The 13,969-nt window shown below is 43.8% G+C and overlaps 1 protein-coding gene across 1 annotated transcript in view; it reads right to left on the bottom strand.

Moving 5' to 3' along the window:
- Positions 1-13,969, bottom strand: part of LOC103179238 (pleckstrin homology domain-containing family G member 1) — a 144,106-nt gene that overhangs the window by 89,882 nt on the left and 40,255 nt on the right. The window contains exon 2 of the mRNA XM_042332694.1: positions 7,732-7,806. The gene's annotated coding sequence lies outside the window, so the exon portion shown is untranslated. The remainder of the gene's footprint in view (positions 1-7,731; positions 7,807-13,969) is intronic.

Raw genomic sequence — 13,969 nt, 5'->3', positions numbered from 1 at the left:
CCTATAAACACGTTATACCAAATTCATGCAGACTATACAGCAAAATACTTCTCAAGAGCACCTTCTTTGTCAGGGCTTTCTTCGAGAATTCTCCCGTGGTTTTTGGGGATGCACAAGAAGCAAACTTTAGCAAATGTGCTCGGGATTCCCTGCTGCTCAGGTATATACATACATATATATATATAAAAATAAATTTAAAAAAACCTGTGCACTGACCCGCACCTGTTCACCAGCCCGAGCTCCTCAAACAAATGAGGAACTCGACCTGAAGGCTAAAAAAAAACCTCTTTGCCGAAGCCGAAAAAGCAACACTCCTGACAGGTTTTGTGCAGAAACCCCTTCGGCTGGAGGGAGGAAAGCCATCCCAACCCCCCGTCCTGGCTCTCCTGGTGCGACAATAGCAATAATAAATAATAATAATAATAATCCTTGCATTTTCACATCTTCTAGACGTCCCAAAGCGCTTCACAGAATATACTGTAAAGTGAATTGACCGTATATTTGTGGGCGAACGCGGCAGCCAATTGCATACAGCAATGGCATTTTTCCTGTTTTAGGTTTGTGGCGCGACCTGAAGTCAGTCACTCCATTACACACAGTGGGGTGGGGGTCAGTTACCCCCCCACACACCCACACCCCCCACCCCCCGGCAGCTCATAGTCACCCACCTTGGGGCTCAGAGGGTGTCAGTCAGTCACCATTCACCATCCAGTCACAGTGAGCGCTGAAGGACACTATCACCCGATGCTACTGAGCACCTGACAGTAGAGTATTGGGTCTGTACAGTACACGTTAGAAACACACACCAGTGCAAATGGGCTCTTCGGGCGAACGTCAAATGGAAAGATTTGTGGATCCCATCAGTAAAACACGGGGATTGTATCTGGACTGAAGGCTGAACTGAGGCTACAGTCCCAGATCCAGTCAGTCCCACTGACCAGGTCTGAAGGACAAGTCATCTCAGCAGGAAAACGGCTGAGTTGAGATGGGAGTGAGATCTGAGCCAAAAGACCATGGAGTATTTGGGAGCAGAGTACCATTCAGGTCAGTGCAGTACAAAGCTTCAGTATTATAAAACAAGCTATTGCACTGGAATCCCTGCAAAAAAAATGTTTTTAAGAAGCATCATTAACTACTCTAATACCAGACAGTACACAGCCTGATGATGCACTGTACTCAATTAGATACAGTGCAAATGAATATAACTGACTGCATTGATCATTGATGTTAAACACAGCATTGATTGAACATTACAGCACAGAAACAGGCCATTTGTTCCAACTAGTTAATGCTGCTGTTTATACGCCACAGAAGCCTCCACCCTTCCTAACCCCCTCTCCCTCCTATTCTCTTCTCCCTCATGCATGCAGTGCTATACTGCACTAATTCAGTCATTGATGCAAAACTCTGAACTGTACTTCTCAGACCAATCTCTAACGAGAATTTCCAGATTTTCTTTCCAAACCACAGTTCAGTGGATAAAACACTTGCAATTCAAAATAAAGTCTTCTGTAAGAGCTGATTGATTGCACAATCCAAACATTTCTGCACGCTCATTGTCCCAGCACCCAACCTGAAAACAACATGGTTGAGCAATGCTAGACAGCTTCTACTTTCGCGTTTTGATAGACAAAAGAGAAACAGTCAAATGTCAAGGTCAAAGTTAGAAAGGCTGACGATCTTGCAGTTGAGCAAGAAGTGAAAATGACTTTGCTGAAAGATTTAGAATCATCACCATCCCAACTTTGACAGGTCACAAGAGAAAAGGGTTTCTTTACAGTTCTTACAGGAATGCACTCACGTTTTGAAAGCCACAATTCAAAGGGATTTAGGAGTTCCAATTCACGCACTGCAAACTGACTTGTGATCCAATCTATAAGGCATCCCTAGTTTTTTAAGCATGTTCAGTCTCTCACGCTTACAGGTGTCCATTACAAACTGTGGCCACACCAGTCCTGCTGCAAAGCTAGTTCCTCTCCCTGAGGCAGGAAGTAATGCTATAAGACTGAGGTCATTGGCATTGTAAACACAGGTGCACATGTGAGATTTCAATCGCACACAGAAGCAACACAATTTGCCATTTTCAGGAAATTAGCAATGTTAGTTCAGAACCTGAAACAGCAAAAAAAACTCTGACATTGTAATTAGTTTACCAATTAATGTAATTAATGGACTCGCTTTCTTGTTAGCCCAGTAACCAGATACACTCTAAGATGGCAATCCATTCAATATTTGCTGTAGTTTATTCATGTACATGACTCAATAGTCCTCTTCGTAAGTTTAGCATTAGAGAGGTTTGATGAAAACACATTGGCCCATTTGATCTCCTTCCAGCGTGCTCACAGTCGTCCTCCCATCAAAGCATCACGCTATATTTTTTAAAAAAAGAAAAAGTCCACTGCCCTCGGCCCCCTTTTCTGGTGACCTGTTGTTCCAGTTGTTGATTTTTCTCTGAGTAAAGAAATATTTCCTGGTGTCGCTCCTGAAGTTGCCCTTTCCATCTCTAAACCTACATCCTCTTGTTCTACTGTCTTCGCGCATCCTGAAGTATTGTTCTACTTTTTCAATCCCATTTAAAATCGTGAACCTCTACAAATTCCTTCTGAGATGCCACCTTTCAAGAGTGAAGATTGGCTATTCATTTCTTGTTATGCTACCATTGGGACCATCCTCGTTGCTCTCCTCTGGACTCTACCTAACATCTGGGTTGCTCCTCTTAGTCATATCACTACTTGCAATCATTGGACATCTAGATTGTATTACTTTAACAATAAAAATCCTTACACTTGATATAGAGCTTTTCAGAATGGGACATTCTAAAGCACTTCACATGATAAACCGTAAAGTGGAGTGACTGTGTATTTTGTTGGCAAACACATTTGTCCTCAAAATATATAGTCACTACACTTTGCAGTAAAGTAAGTGATTTTGAGACATTTTGAAAATGTGAAAAGACATATAACACATGCAAGGATTATTTTATTTATTATTACAACTTTAAATGTGGGGGCAAAACACTACAGATGTGAGATGGAAACTCAGGCCATCAGAAGAGCTCTAGAGAAGCACATTAAAATACAGGCCACACCATTAAAACAAAATTTTAAACAAGTGGTAGGGCAAAAGCTGCTGGAAATGGGGTGAAGGCAGGGTGGGATGTATATGCGAGTGAAGGTCAAGAAATAAAAAAGAAAATTTTCTAAATTGAGTTTTTTTGGGAGAAAAGTGAACAGGTAGAAACCAAGAAATGGTTGAGATGTTTGATAACTGGAAACTGGATAATCCAGTTAATCTTGTTCAAGAATCTGTAATTGTACGTCAGCGCAGGGGTTAAGAAACAAGAGTATCAAATATCTATAGAGCATCTGGAGTAGATGTGATTCACCCCAAAAACCCTCAAGGAAATAAACAGTGAAACAGGAGAGGTGCAGGTTATTTTTTTTTAGAAACATACAGGTTCAGTCTGCATTGGATGATACCAAATGTAATGTTTTTGTTTCAAACGGCCCAAGAAAATAGTAATGCACAGATTAAGAAAATGACACTAGTTAGTCTAATGGGGACAGTTAAAGATGTCTAGAAGCACGCTATTGAATGCTATTGTTGCTAATTTTAGAGACCATGAAGGCAAGTTAAAAACATTTTTGGAGTAATTGGCCTTGCCTTTTGACACTAGTTGAAATTCTTTGAGAAGTATCCGAACCAGCGGAATGATTTCAGTTGCCGAAGTTTCTCGGGCATTTGACAAAGTAAATAATTGGATGTTTTTTTAAAGACAAAATGGTTCACAGAATCAATCTCAAATCTGCAACTGGATTGAAATAGTCTCGTTAGATTCATCAAAACAGGAGCTGCCCAATTCAGAGTGTGGCTCCAGGGTTGAACTCAACGTTTCTCTTTATAACAATTGTGTGACACCTCACATGCTGTTCTTATTTCCTCTCCTTTCTATCAGGTGTCAGCCTGGCTGATGTTGGTAGCATTTTTACTTCTGAGACACAAGGTCATGTGTTCAAATCCGATGTCAGAACTTTGAATTTATAATCTAGGCTGGGGGTGCTATCCTTCAGGCGAGATAAAACTGAGTTCCTGTCTGCCTGTTCAGGTAGACATTAAAGATCCCACTGGCCTCCTTGTCAGCCTTGTAACCAGATATGCTGTAAGCTGGCAGTGAAAGGAGAAGGGAGTTTCTCCTGGTGTCCTGGCCAACAATCCCCAAAATAAAATTGATGATTCCCTTGTGGGAAACTACTTTACATAAATTGGCTGCCATGTTTGCTTACACTTTTAATGTATCCCGTGAAGCACTTTGAGACACACTCTCAACAACAACCTCTCAACATGAAAGCTGCTACATCAAAAGTATTATGTTTCATCATCACCATATCTCGTGTCACAGCACCTTCGGCAGACAGGCCAGCTGATGGATCTTTAAACATTATTTCATTGAAAGATCATATAAAAAGCTCCACTGTTCTAATTTCTTAAAAAATATGAAGGAAAACCTTGGATTGGATTGTGATAGCAAATAGTAGCAATCTGTTCAGCAAATTAAGGCCAAGGTGTCCTGGGGGTTGGGAGCAATACTCAGTTTTTCATGTTTCCCATTGTTTTCAAGGAAACATGCCAAGTGGGTTATTTAAATAGATTCCTTCCCCTATTCACACTAATTTTGGACATGTCATGAACATTCAGATCATCTGGAACTCAAACCAGTACTATCCACAGAGATAAGACATCAAGACATTCCATGTTATAATGCACATTTAGGTCTGCTGCTATAACATGTCTAGGTCCAGGGGTCCATATGTACCTCAGTTTTAAATCGGAATTCTGCTACCCAAGAATACTGCGACAGCTGTAAAGTCTGGCACACAATTCATATTAAATAAAATGAATGCAAAACATTCAGTCAAAATAGCACTTTTCGAAAGTCCTTTGTACAGGTATCTGCTGTCCCTGGTTTGGTTTCTGCTTCTCCACAGATTTAAAACAGAGGCACATCTGGACTCCTGGACCAAAACTAAAAAATGTTGCTCCATTCAGATTAAACGAGGATTACTGCACACTGCTAACACAGACACCAAGCCTCACACAGCTCCAGTGACAGGAATCCCACTGGGTTAAAACATGGGAGTTAATCCGACACTATGCTGGCAGAGGTATAAGCCCCCACCCTCCTGATCATTTACTAACGTATGAAAAAAGAAACCTTAAGCTTAAATGTCAGGCTGGCTCAGTTGGCAGCATTCACGAGTCTAAGTCAGAATGTGGTGTGTCAAGTCCCACATTGGGACTTTGAGCCCATCGTCTAGGCTAGAGCAACATATACTTTGTGCTAGTATTTATCTAAAGTCAATTTAAATATAAAGCCTCACTGATTATCTCAGAATTATACTTTATTATTAATCACTTCATTTGGAATCCCCAAATTCTCAGCATTGGTTAGGAGATGGGTCACAAAGTGAGCAAAACTGCAATAGCAACTTGGGTTGCCTTCTCTGCTATGCTGGTCTTTTAAAAGACATTAGTTACAAGTGTACAGCGACTGCTTCCTCCTACACAACACTGAATTGAAACTCAGGAAAGGGCCCAGAAAACACAACTACACGTGCTTAAGATCCTTCACTGCTAAAGTACGGAATGTTCTTGATACGTAACAAACTATTCACACTCCCTCCCCACCCCCCACATCAAATTCTGAAATTGTGGAGGCTAGATTACTATTAAGAAGAAATGAAGGGGCTAGAGCACAACAACATGTCAGGAGGACATCCAAAGGCGCTGGACAGTCAGGGATCAGGACCCGAGCATGGGAGAGGGGTGGGGTAGGGGTGAGGGAAGGCAAAGAGGTGGGAGGGCGACCGAAGGCACGATCAAAGAGGAAGGTCTTGAGACCGGCCTTGAAGGAGGCAAGGGAGGAAGTGAGGCGAAGGGACTGTGAGATGGAGTTCCAGAGTGTGGGGGCAGAGAGGCTGAAAGCCCGGCCACCGATGGTAGAGCAGGTCAGGCAGGAGACATGGAGCAGGCGGGAGCCCCGCTGAACGGAGGGAGCGGACAGGTTGGTAGGGAATCAGCAGGTCAGAGAGGTAGAACGGGGAAAGGCCATGGATAGTCTTGAAAGTGAGTTTGAAGATCTTGAATTCGATGCTCTGGGGGATGGGGAGCCAGTGGAGTTGGGTGAGGGTGGGATTGATGGGGTCGCGGAGCCTGGTGCGCAAGAGTACACGAGCTGCAGAGTTTTGGATGATCTGCAGCTTGTGAAGGGAAGAGTTGGTAAGGCCGATGAGGAGGGATTTTCCATAATTGACCCTTGATGTGACGAATGAGTGGGTGAGGGTTTGGGCAGCCTGAGGGGCGAGGCAGTGGCGGAGTCTGGCAATGTTGCGGAGGTGGTGGTAGGCAATGCCAGTCATGGCACGGATGTGGGGGAGAAAGGACAGTTCAGGGTCAAACCAGACCCCGGGTTCCTGACTGGCTTAGTGAGGTTGAGTGTGCAGCCGTGGAGGCTGATGCTGCCAGCGCCCGAGGTGCGGTGGCCCTGGCGCGAGCCAATCAAGAGGGCCTCGGTCTTGCTGACGTTGAGTTGGAGGAAGTTGTCCCTCGTCCAGGACTTGATGTCGGAAAGGTAGTCGGTCAGGACGCCAGTAGTTCTGGAGTTCAGGGTGGAGGCAGAGAGATAGAGTTGGGTGTCATCCGCATACATGTGGAAATTTACCCCATGTCTGCGGATGATGTCACCAAGTGGGAGCATGTAGACGGTGAAGAGGAGGGGATCGAGGACAGAGCCCTGAGGAATGCCACACAAGACGGTGCGGGGGCTGGAGAAGAAGCCGTTTGCAGAGACAAAGTGGAGGCGGTTTGAAAGGTAGGACCTGAACCAGTCAAGTACAGAACTTTGAAGATTGAGGTGGGAGGAGAGGCGGTGGAGGAGGATTGAATGCTCCACAGTGTTAAAGGAGGTGGAGAGGTCGAGGAGGACGAGGAGGCAGAGGGAGAACTGGTCACATATGGTCAGGATGTCATTTGTGACCTTGATCAGAGCAGTTTCCGTGCTGTGGGCAGCACAGAAACCCGATTAGATGGGCTCATGGAGGGAATGGGAGGCGAGGAAAGAGCGGGAGGCGACAGCTCTCTCAAGGACCTTAGACAGAAAAGGGAGGTGGGAGATGGGCCGGTAGCTGGATAGCTGTAATGGGTCAAGGGAAGGTTTCTTCAAGGTGGGGGTGATAGTGGCTGTTTTGAGGGGAATAGGAACAGTGCCAGATGACAGGGAGAGCTTGATGATGTTGGCGAGTAGTGGGGCAAGGAGGTGGAGCTGGGATTTAAGGAGAGGGATGGGGATGGGGTCCATGGAGCAGGTGGTGATAACAGAGGAGGAGGTGACAGGTTCGAAGGTGTGGAAGGAGAGATGGGCAGTGGTCGGAGTGTGGGGGGGGGGGTGGCTGGGGGAGGGGTGGAAGTTGGGAAGGCAGTGTCAGCTGAGAGGATTCCCTTGATTTTGGACTTGAGGAAGTCCAACAAGTCCACAAGTCACTTCCATTTGTATTCACATTAATACAAAACCCCTCGGTGATTTTGTTTAAGATACGGTGCTGAAAGATTATTACTTTCAAGGGCTGGGGAAAAAAGGATGAATTTTTTTGTTTTAAATTACTTATTAATTTGAGGAAACAGCTGCTGTTTATAAATTAGAGAAGTTTTTTTTAAAAGTATGAACACAATGCAAACCTTCATTCCTGATTATGGTCTCTGTAGCCTCCCCTGCTTTATCTGGCATCACAGCACAGGCCAGTTTACTGCAATCTGAAAGACAAAAAGAAAGGAAAGGATTCTTTAACAAAGCTAATACATTCCTGGAAAAGGAAACCTTAATGCAAGACGAGGATACAGTTTCAAGGTAATCACACAAAAGAGCCAAGAATGCCTGCCCTTTCTGCACAACTGTTCAACAGTGCTCCTCACATTCAGTTTTGCAGTGTGCTTTACTCTATCCGTTGAAATGTTTCACTGATCTGTGTCACTACATGCTCAGAGTTTCCCCAATAATGTTGATGATTGTGAATTTCTTTTAAAGATGTTGAAGCAAATAGCATCAATTTTTTTCAGAAAAATTATGAGAGAATATAGCGGTACAGGTTAGGAGAATAGGAAAGTTGGTGCTTGGTATGAAGTATAAACATCAGTATGGACTGGTTGATCAAATGATCCATTTCTGTGCCATATCACTCTGAGGTGAAAATTATCAGTGATCAGATAGCTGTATGTAGGCAGAACATTTGAAAGGGTTCCCACTTTTGATCACAGTAATACTCTAATCCAGAGCCTAAGGATAGCCATAGGGCAATGTTCACAATTCCTTCTGTTTAACATATCCATAAATAGTTTGACATTTTATTCAGCTCTGTACATCGAGTAAAATGGGTTACAAGTATTCCCAAGGGTAAATGACCTAATTGTTCACAAATTACAGTACAAGGATAGATCAGATCAAGCGTTGAAGAGAATTTATTAACCCAGATGATTACATTGGGGTCAATGTAGTAGTTCCTTCAAAATATATCACGTTGAATGTTCTCTCGATGTGCCAGATGTTCCACCATCCACAATGACAATATCCATAAAGCTCAGTCTGTAGCATTGCATTTTTTGCTCATTTATCACAGCATTTACCATAATAGAAAATTAGCACAGAAGGCAGTCATTTGGCCCATCTACACCAGTGTTCAGAGCAAAACATATGTTCAATCCCACTACCCTCCTCAACCCAGATTGCTTCAAGACTATCTTTCAAATACTGTCTTTTCATATTTGCAGAACGGATCGATTTCAAAATCCTTCCACTCACCTACAAATCACTCTATGCCCAGGCATCTCCCTACCTCTCCAACCTGCTCATACCCCACTCCTCTACCCACTCTCTTCACTCAGCGAACTCCAGCCTTCTACATGCCCCTAGTCCCCTCTGCTCCACCAGCAGCGATTGTGATTTCAGCCACTGTTTGTAGGATAGCAGCTTGTTTGCATGTTTAATAAAACCACCAATGAGCAGTCCAATATACCATTGAAGTTAGCAACAACATGGGGGGAAGAGAGCGAAAAAAAAGATAGCGAAGGTGGTGAAAAAGATCATGTCAGCTTCTCCAATGTGTTAAATGTAGAATCTAACTGTAAAATTAACCCTATGGTACATGATTAAGCCTTCTGCAACAAAATGTAATATCTACAGTCCTTTCGCCAATATCTAATGATGACAACAACAAAAACAACAAAATTACATTTGTAAAGCACCTTTCACATCGGGAGGATGTCCCAAGGCGCTGGACAGACAGTGTTTTGGACCTGAGTTGGGAGTCGGGGAGGGTGGAGGGCAGGGGGAGAAGCAGGGAGAGCGATAGCACGGTCGAAGAGGAGAGTCTTGAGATGTGTCTTGAAGGTGGCGAGGGAGGGAGTGAGACTGAAGGACTATGGGATGGAGTTCCAGAGCGTGGAGGCAGAGTGGCAGAAGGTGCAGCACCAATAGTGGGGCGAGCGAGGTGGGGGACGTGAAGCCTGCTGAGTGGAGGGAGCAAGCAGGATGGTAGGAGTTTCGGAGTTCACAGAAATAGGGGGGAGCAAGACCATGGAGGGCTTTGAAGATGAGGACCAGGATCTTGAACTGTATCCTCTGTGAGATGGGAAGCCAGTGGAGTTGGGCGAAGATGGGGGTGATAGGGTTGTGGAGCCTAGTGCGGGAGAGGACACGGGCTGCAGAGTTCTGGATGATCTGCAGTCTGTGGAGGGAGGAGTTGGGGAGGCCGACAAGCAATGAGTTTGCGTAGTTGAGCCTCGATGTAATGAAAGCGTGTATGAGGGTTTTGGCGGCCTGCGGTGTGAGACAGTGTCAGAGCCGGGCGACGTTGCAGAGGTGGGGGAAGGCAGAGCAGGTCACGGCGCAAATATGGGGTAGAAAGGATAGTTTAAGGTCAAACAAGACCCCAAGGTTCTGGACTGGCTTAGCAAGGTGGAGTGTGCAACCATGGATGGTGAAGCTGTCAGCGCCTGAGGTGAGGAGGCGCTGACGGGAGCCAATCAGGAGAGCCTCGGTCTTGTTGACGTTCAACTGAAGAAAGTTAATTCTCATCCAGGACTTGATGTCTGACAGACATTCAGTCAGGACAGAAGTGGTACTGGAGTCAAGGATGGAGGCAGAGCAGTACAATTGGGTGTCATCCACATACATGTGGAAGCTGACCCCATGTCCGCGGATGATGTCACCAAGAAGGAGCATATAGACAGTAAACAATAACAAAATTACATTTATAGAGCGCCTTTCATGTCGGGAGGGCATCCCAACGCGCTGGATATTAAAGAGGAAGGAACCAAGGACAGAGCCCTGAGGATTGCCGCTCGAGACGGTGCGGGGGTTAGAGGAGAAACCGTTTGTGGAGATGAAGTGGAGGTGGTGTGAGAGGTATGATCTGAACCAGTTGAGGACAGAGCCATGAAGGTTGAGGTGAGAGGAGAGACGGTCAATGAGAATAGAGTGGTTGATGGTGCTGAAGGCAGCAGAGAGGTCAAGGAGGATGAGGAGGCAGAGGGAGCTCTGTTTGCAGATGACAGGATGTCATTTGTCACTTTGACCAGGACGGTTTCTGGGCAGCACGGAAATCCGATTGGAGAAGTTCGTGAAGGGAGTTGCAGAAGAGGAAGGAGCGAAGCTGAGAAGTATCATTCATTCCAGGACCTTGGAGAGGAAGGGAGGGTGGAGATGGGGCGGTAGTTTGAGAGTAGAGATGGATCCAGGGAGGGTTTTTTTTAAGGATAGCAGTCTGACCAGTCTAACATAAAATTAGAAAACAGAGGGCTAAGAACATAGTGCTCTTTGTTTAATTACTTTTCTTACAATTCACCTTCTCTCTACTTCAGCTTGATCCATTGTAAGAAATGCCAAAGTTATTGAAGATATTTGAAAAGTTTAAAGACATTGCATATTACAGAAGTTTAGGCTGATGTAGTAGGGGTGCCCAGCGTCCGTAGTCCTCCCATGTATAAGGGGGTGTGCTGAGCTGTCAGGGATGCCATCCTTTGATGAAACATTAAACTGAGGTCCTGTCTGTCTGTTAGGGGAGATGTTAAAAATCCCATGGCACTATTTGAAAAGAGAAAGGAGTTTCTCCCGAATGTCCTGGCCAACAATTCCCTCAGATAAAATTGATTATTCACTTCATGGCTGGGACATCCTCCTGACCTTAAAGGCACTATACAAATGTAATTTGTTGTTTTTCTTGTGCGACCCTGCTGCATACAAATTGGTCACCACATTTGCCTACAAAATACACAGTCAATATAAAACAATTATGGAATGCTTTGAGCAGTGTTGACAATGTGATGGTGCTGTATCAAATGGAGGTATTATTAGACCACTGAAAACTGGTCAATTCATCAAAAGGTTTGGGAACAGAGGATGTTAGAATTAGAATACATATTCCGTTCCCTCACTGAAAACAGCACCAACATTAATAAGCGAACAAATTTCAACTGTTTCCATTTAGAAGAGGAACGTGTACACCGACAAATGCTTGTGATGGTACTACGATCAGAATTAAATCACATTTGTAAAAATCACCCTGATAGGAACATTTTACAGAGGAATCAGTTCCATGGCATTTTTTGTTGCCTCCCATTCATTTTGGAATCCTGAGATAATAATACAGTGCAGCCTTGTTATAATGCACAACTTGGCTTAACGCATCCCATTCCATGGCCCTTATGTGCACTTGCCTGCTTGGTTTTCATTCATTGAATGACTTTTGTGCTAAAAATGACCAACTTCTAGATCGTTAGTTCACAGGCAATGTCACTTCCTGTTTGCTGTACTGATGACTGACAGGCTTTTAAAGATCATGGGAACCGGTAATGAGCAGGGAGCGAGACAGCCAGCTGGATACATGTACCATCGTGGCTCATTGGTGGTAAAATGTTTGGATTTTATTTGATCCCAAATGCTACTGTAGTTGCATTTGACTGAGACAATCACATCAAAACCTCCCAAAGGGCTTTGGAGGTTTTTCTCTGTAAAGTGTGGCAATTGCGTATTTATATATGAAAGTGGCAGTCGATTTGTGCACAGCCACGAAGTGAATAACCAATTGTATGGGGGGGAGAAATCATTGGCCAGGGCACCTGAGAAACTCCCTTCTCTTTTTGAATAGTGCCATGGGATCTTTAACTTCCACTTGAACAGGCAGACAGGACTTACAAGACACTACTCTCCATCAAGGATGTTGGTGGTCTCATCTGAAGGAGGCACCTCTCAACAATACAGGCTCCCCTTAGCACTGCACTGGAGTGTCAGCCTTATAAGACATATAGATAAATATTAGTAAATGTTATTGCTATGAATCCAAGTGTTAAAACAACTGAAAGTTTCATCATGACACCAAGTATGTGCACGATTGAGGTGCCAGATAGCAAATAACAATGACATCATAATTCTTAGTCAACAGGTTAGAGCAATTGTCATACACTCAAACTTGTTAATGCTGTGATGGAAAGATGGTAGGGTGGGTATTTTGGAAGGACAAGAACTTGGCTGAAAGGCTCTCTTCATCCAAACCAATTCTGTGAGCAGCTCCCAGAAAGTGTCTTCATTTTTCACAGAAGTATCGACAAACAGAAAAGCAGCAAGCTAGAGTTCCTCAACTGAACACTAAAAATATGTTGCAACCTTCAATATGATGTCTAATCTAAGATTGTAGTGGTTAGTAATTTGGTTTAGGTACTCTCAAGTATGGAGAAGGGTTGTCGCAAGTGTCAGTCACCCAGTTAACGAAAAACACCATTTGTGATTCGTTTCTGCTGCAGTGCTCGTTAAATATACCATATTGTGCAAATATACCATATCTTGACATTACTGCTGAAAAGCAGGAAGTGACAGGATTGTTAAGATCATTACTGCAGGATCCACACATACCGCAATAGAAAACAGACAAGCCATAGAGTGCAATAAGGAAGCATTTGTGGGTATTCAAACATCACCCGTGTTCAGAACATGCTAGGTGTGGAGGATGGTGTTGTATGTTGCAGAGAAGATGTGAAATTGTAGCAATGCATTTTGCATGTTGCAATAATAATAATAATCCTTGCATTTGATATAGCGCTTTTCACGTCTTCTAGACATCTCAAACTGCTTCACAGAATATGCTGTAAAGTGAATTGACTGTATATTTGTGGGAGAAACACGGCAGCCAATTGCGCACAGCTGTGTCCCACAAACAGTCCAATGTAGGAAATTGTCATGCACAAGTTGGCTGCTAGGTTAGTCCCAAAAATGTGTATAATGACTACACTACCTCTCGACCTCAATCATCAAGTAGAAGGATGATTATCCTCTTTTCCAGACCTGCAGATTCCTAATGTTTGTTCCGTTGAGTGTATCATTGCCCTGTTATCCTCCCTTGAACCAACTGCAACCTTGCTATTACATACATCTCACAATGCAGTTATTTTCCACTCATCTGACAAACTTGGGAATGAGCTGGCTACTTTGCGTAGTTAATACAGGACATGTAAACTGGGCACAATTTTATTACAATTAATAAAATCTTATCAAATCAACCGGTCAGAGTTTCAACCTTAAATTCCAGGATTTAATAAACCCATCAGTTCTAAGAGTTATCGGCACAGTAATAATAATAAAATAATAATCCTTGCGTTTGATATAGCGCCTTATCATGTCTTTGGGATCCCTCAAAGCACTTCACAGAATATACTGTAAAGTTTGTAACAAGTATCTCATTGGTGTTGCCTGATATGGCTGGAACTCAGATAAGCAAAAGCTCCTGTATGTTGACATTCTCGGGCACGTTGCTGGGACCACCACAGGGATAGACTCAGTTCAACAACCATCTGCAGTATCAAAGCTTTCAATAACATTTAGCAAATTTTAAAAAGAACACAAGTCACAATAACTTAGTACAGAGGCGTG

This window comes from Callorhinchus milii, unplaced genomic scaffold (assembly GCF_018977255.1).
Source record: "Callorhinchus milii isolate IMCB2004 unplaced genomic scaffold, IMCB_Cmil_1.0 Scaffold3, whole genome shotgun sequence".
NCBI classification, from domain to species: Eukaryota; Metazoa; Chordata; class Chondrichthyes; order Chimaeriformes; family Callorhinchidae; genus Callorhinchus; species Callorhinchus milii.
Note: the sequence above shows the minus strand (reverse complement) of the source record. Positions and strands in the feature narration are given on the sequence as shown.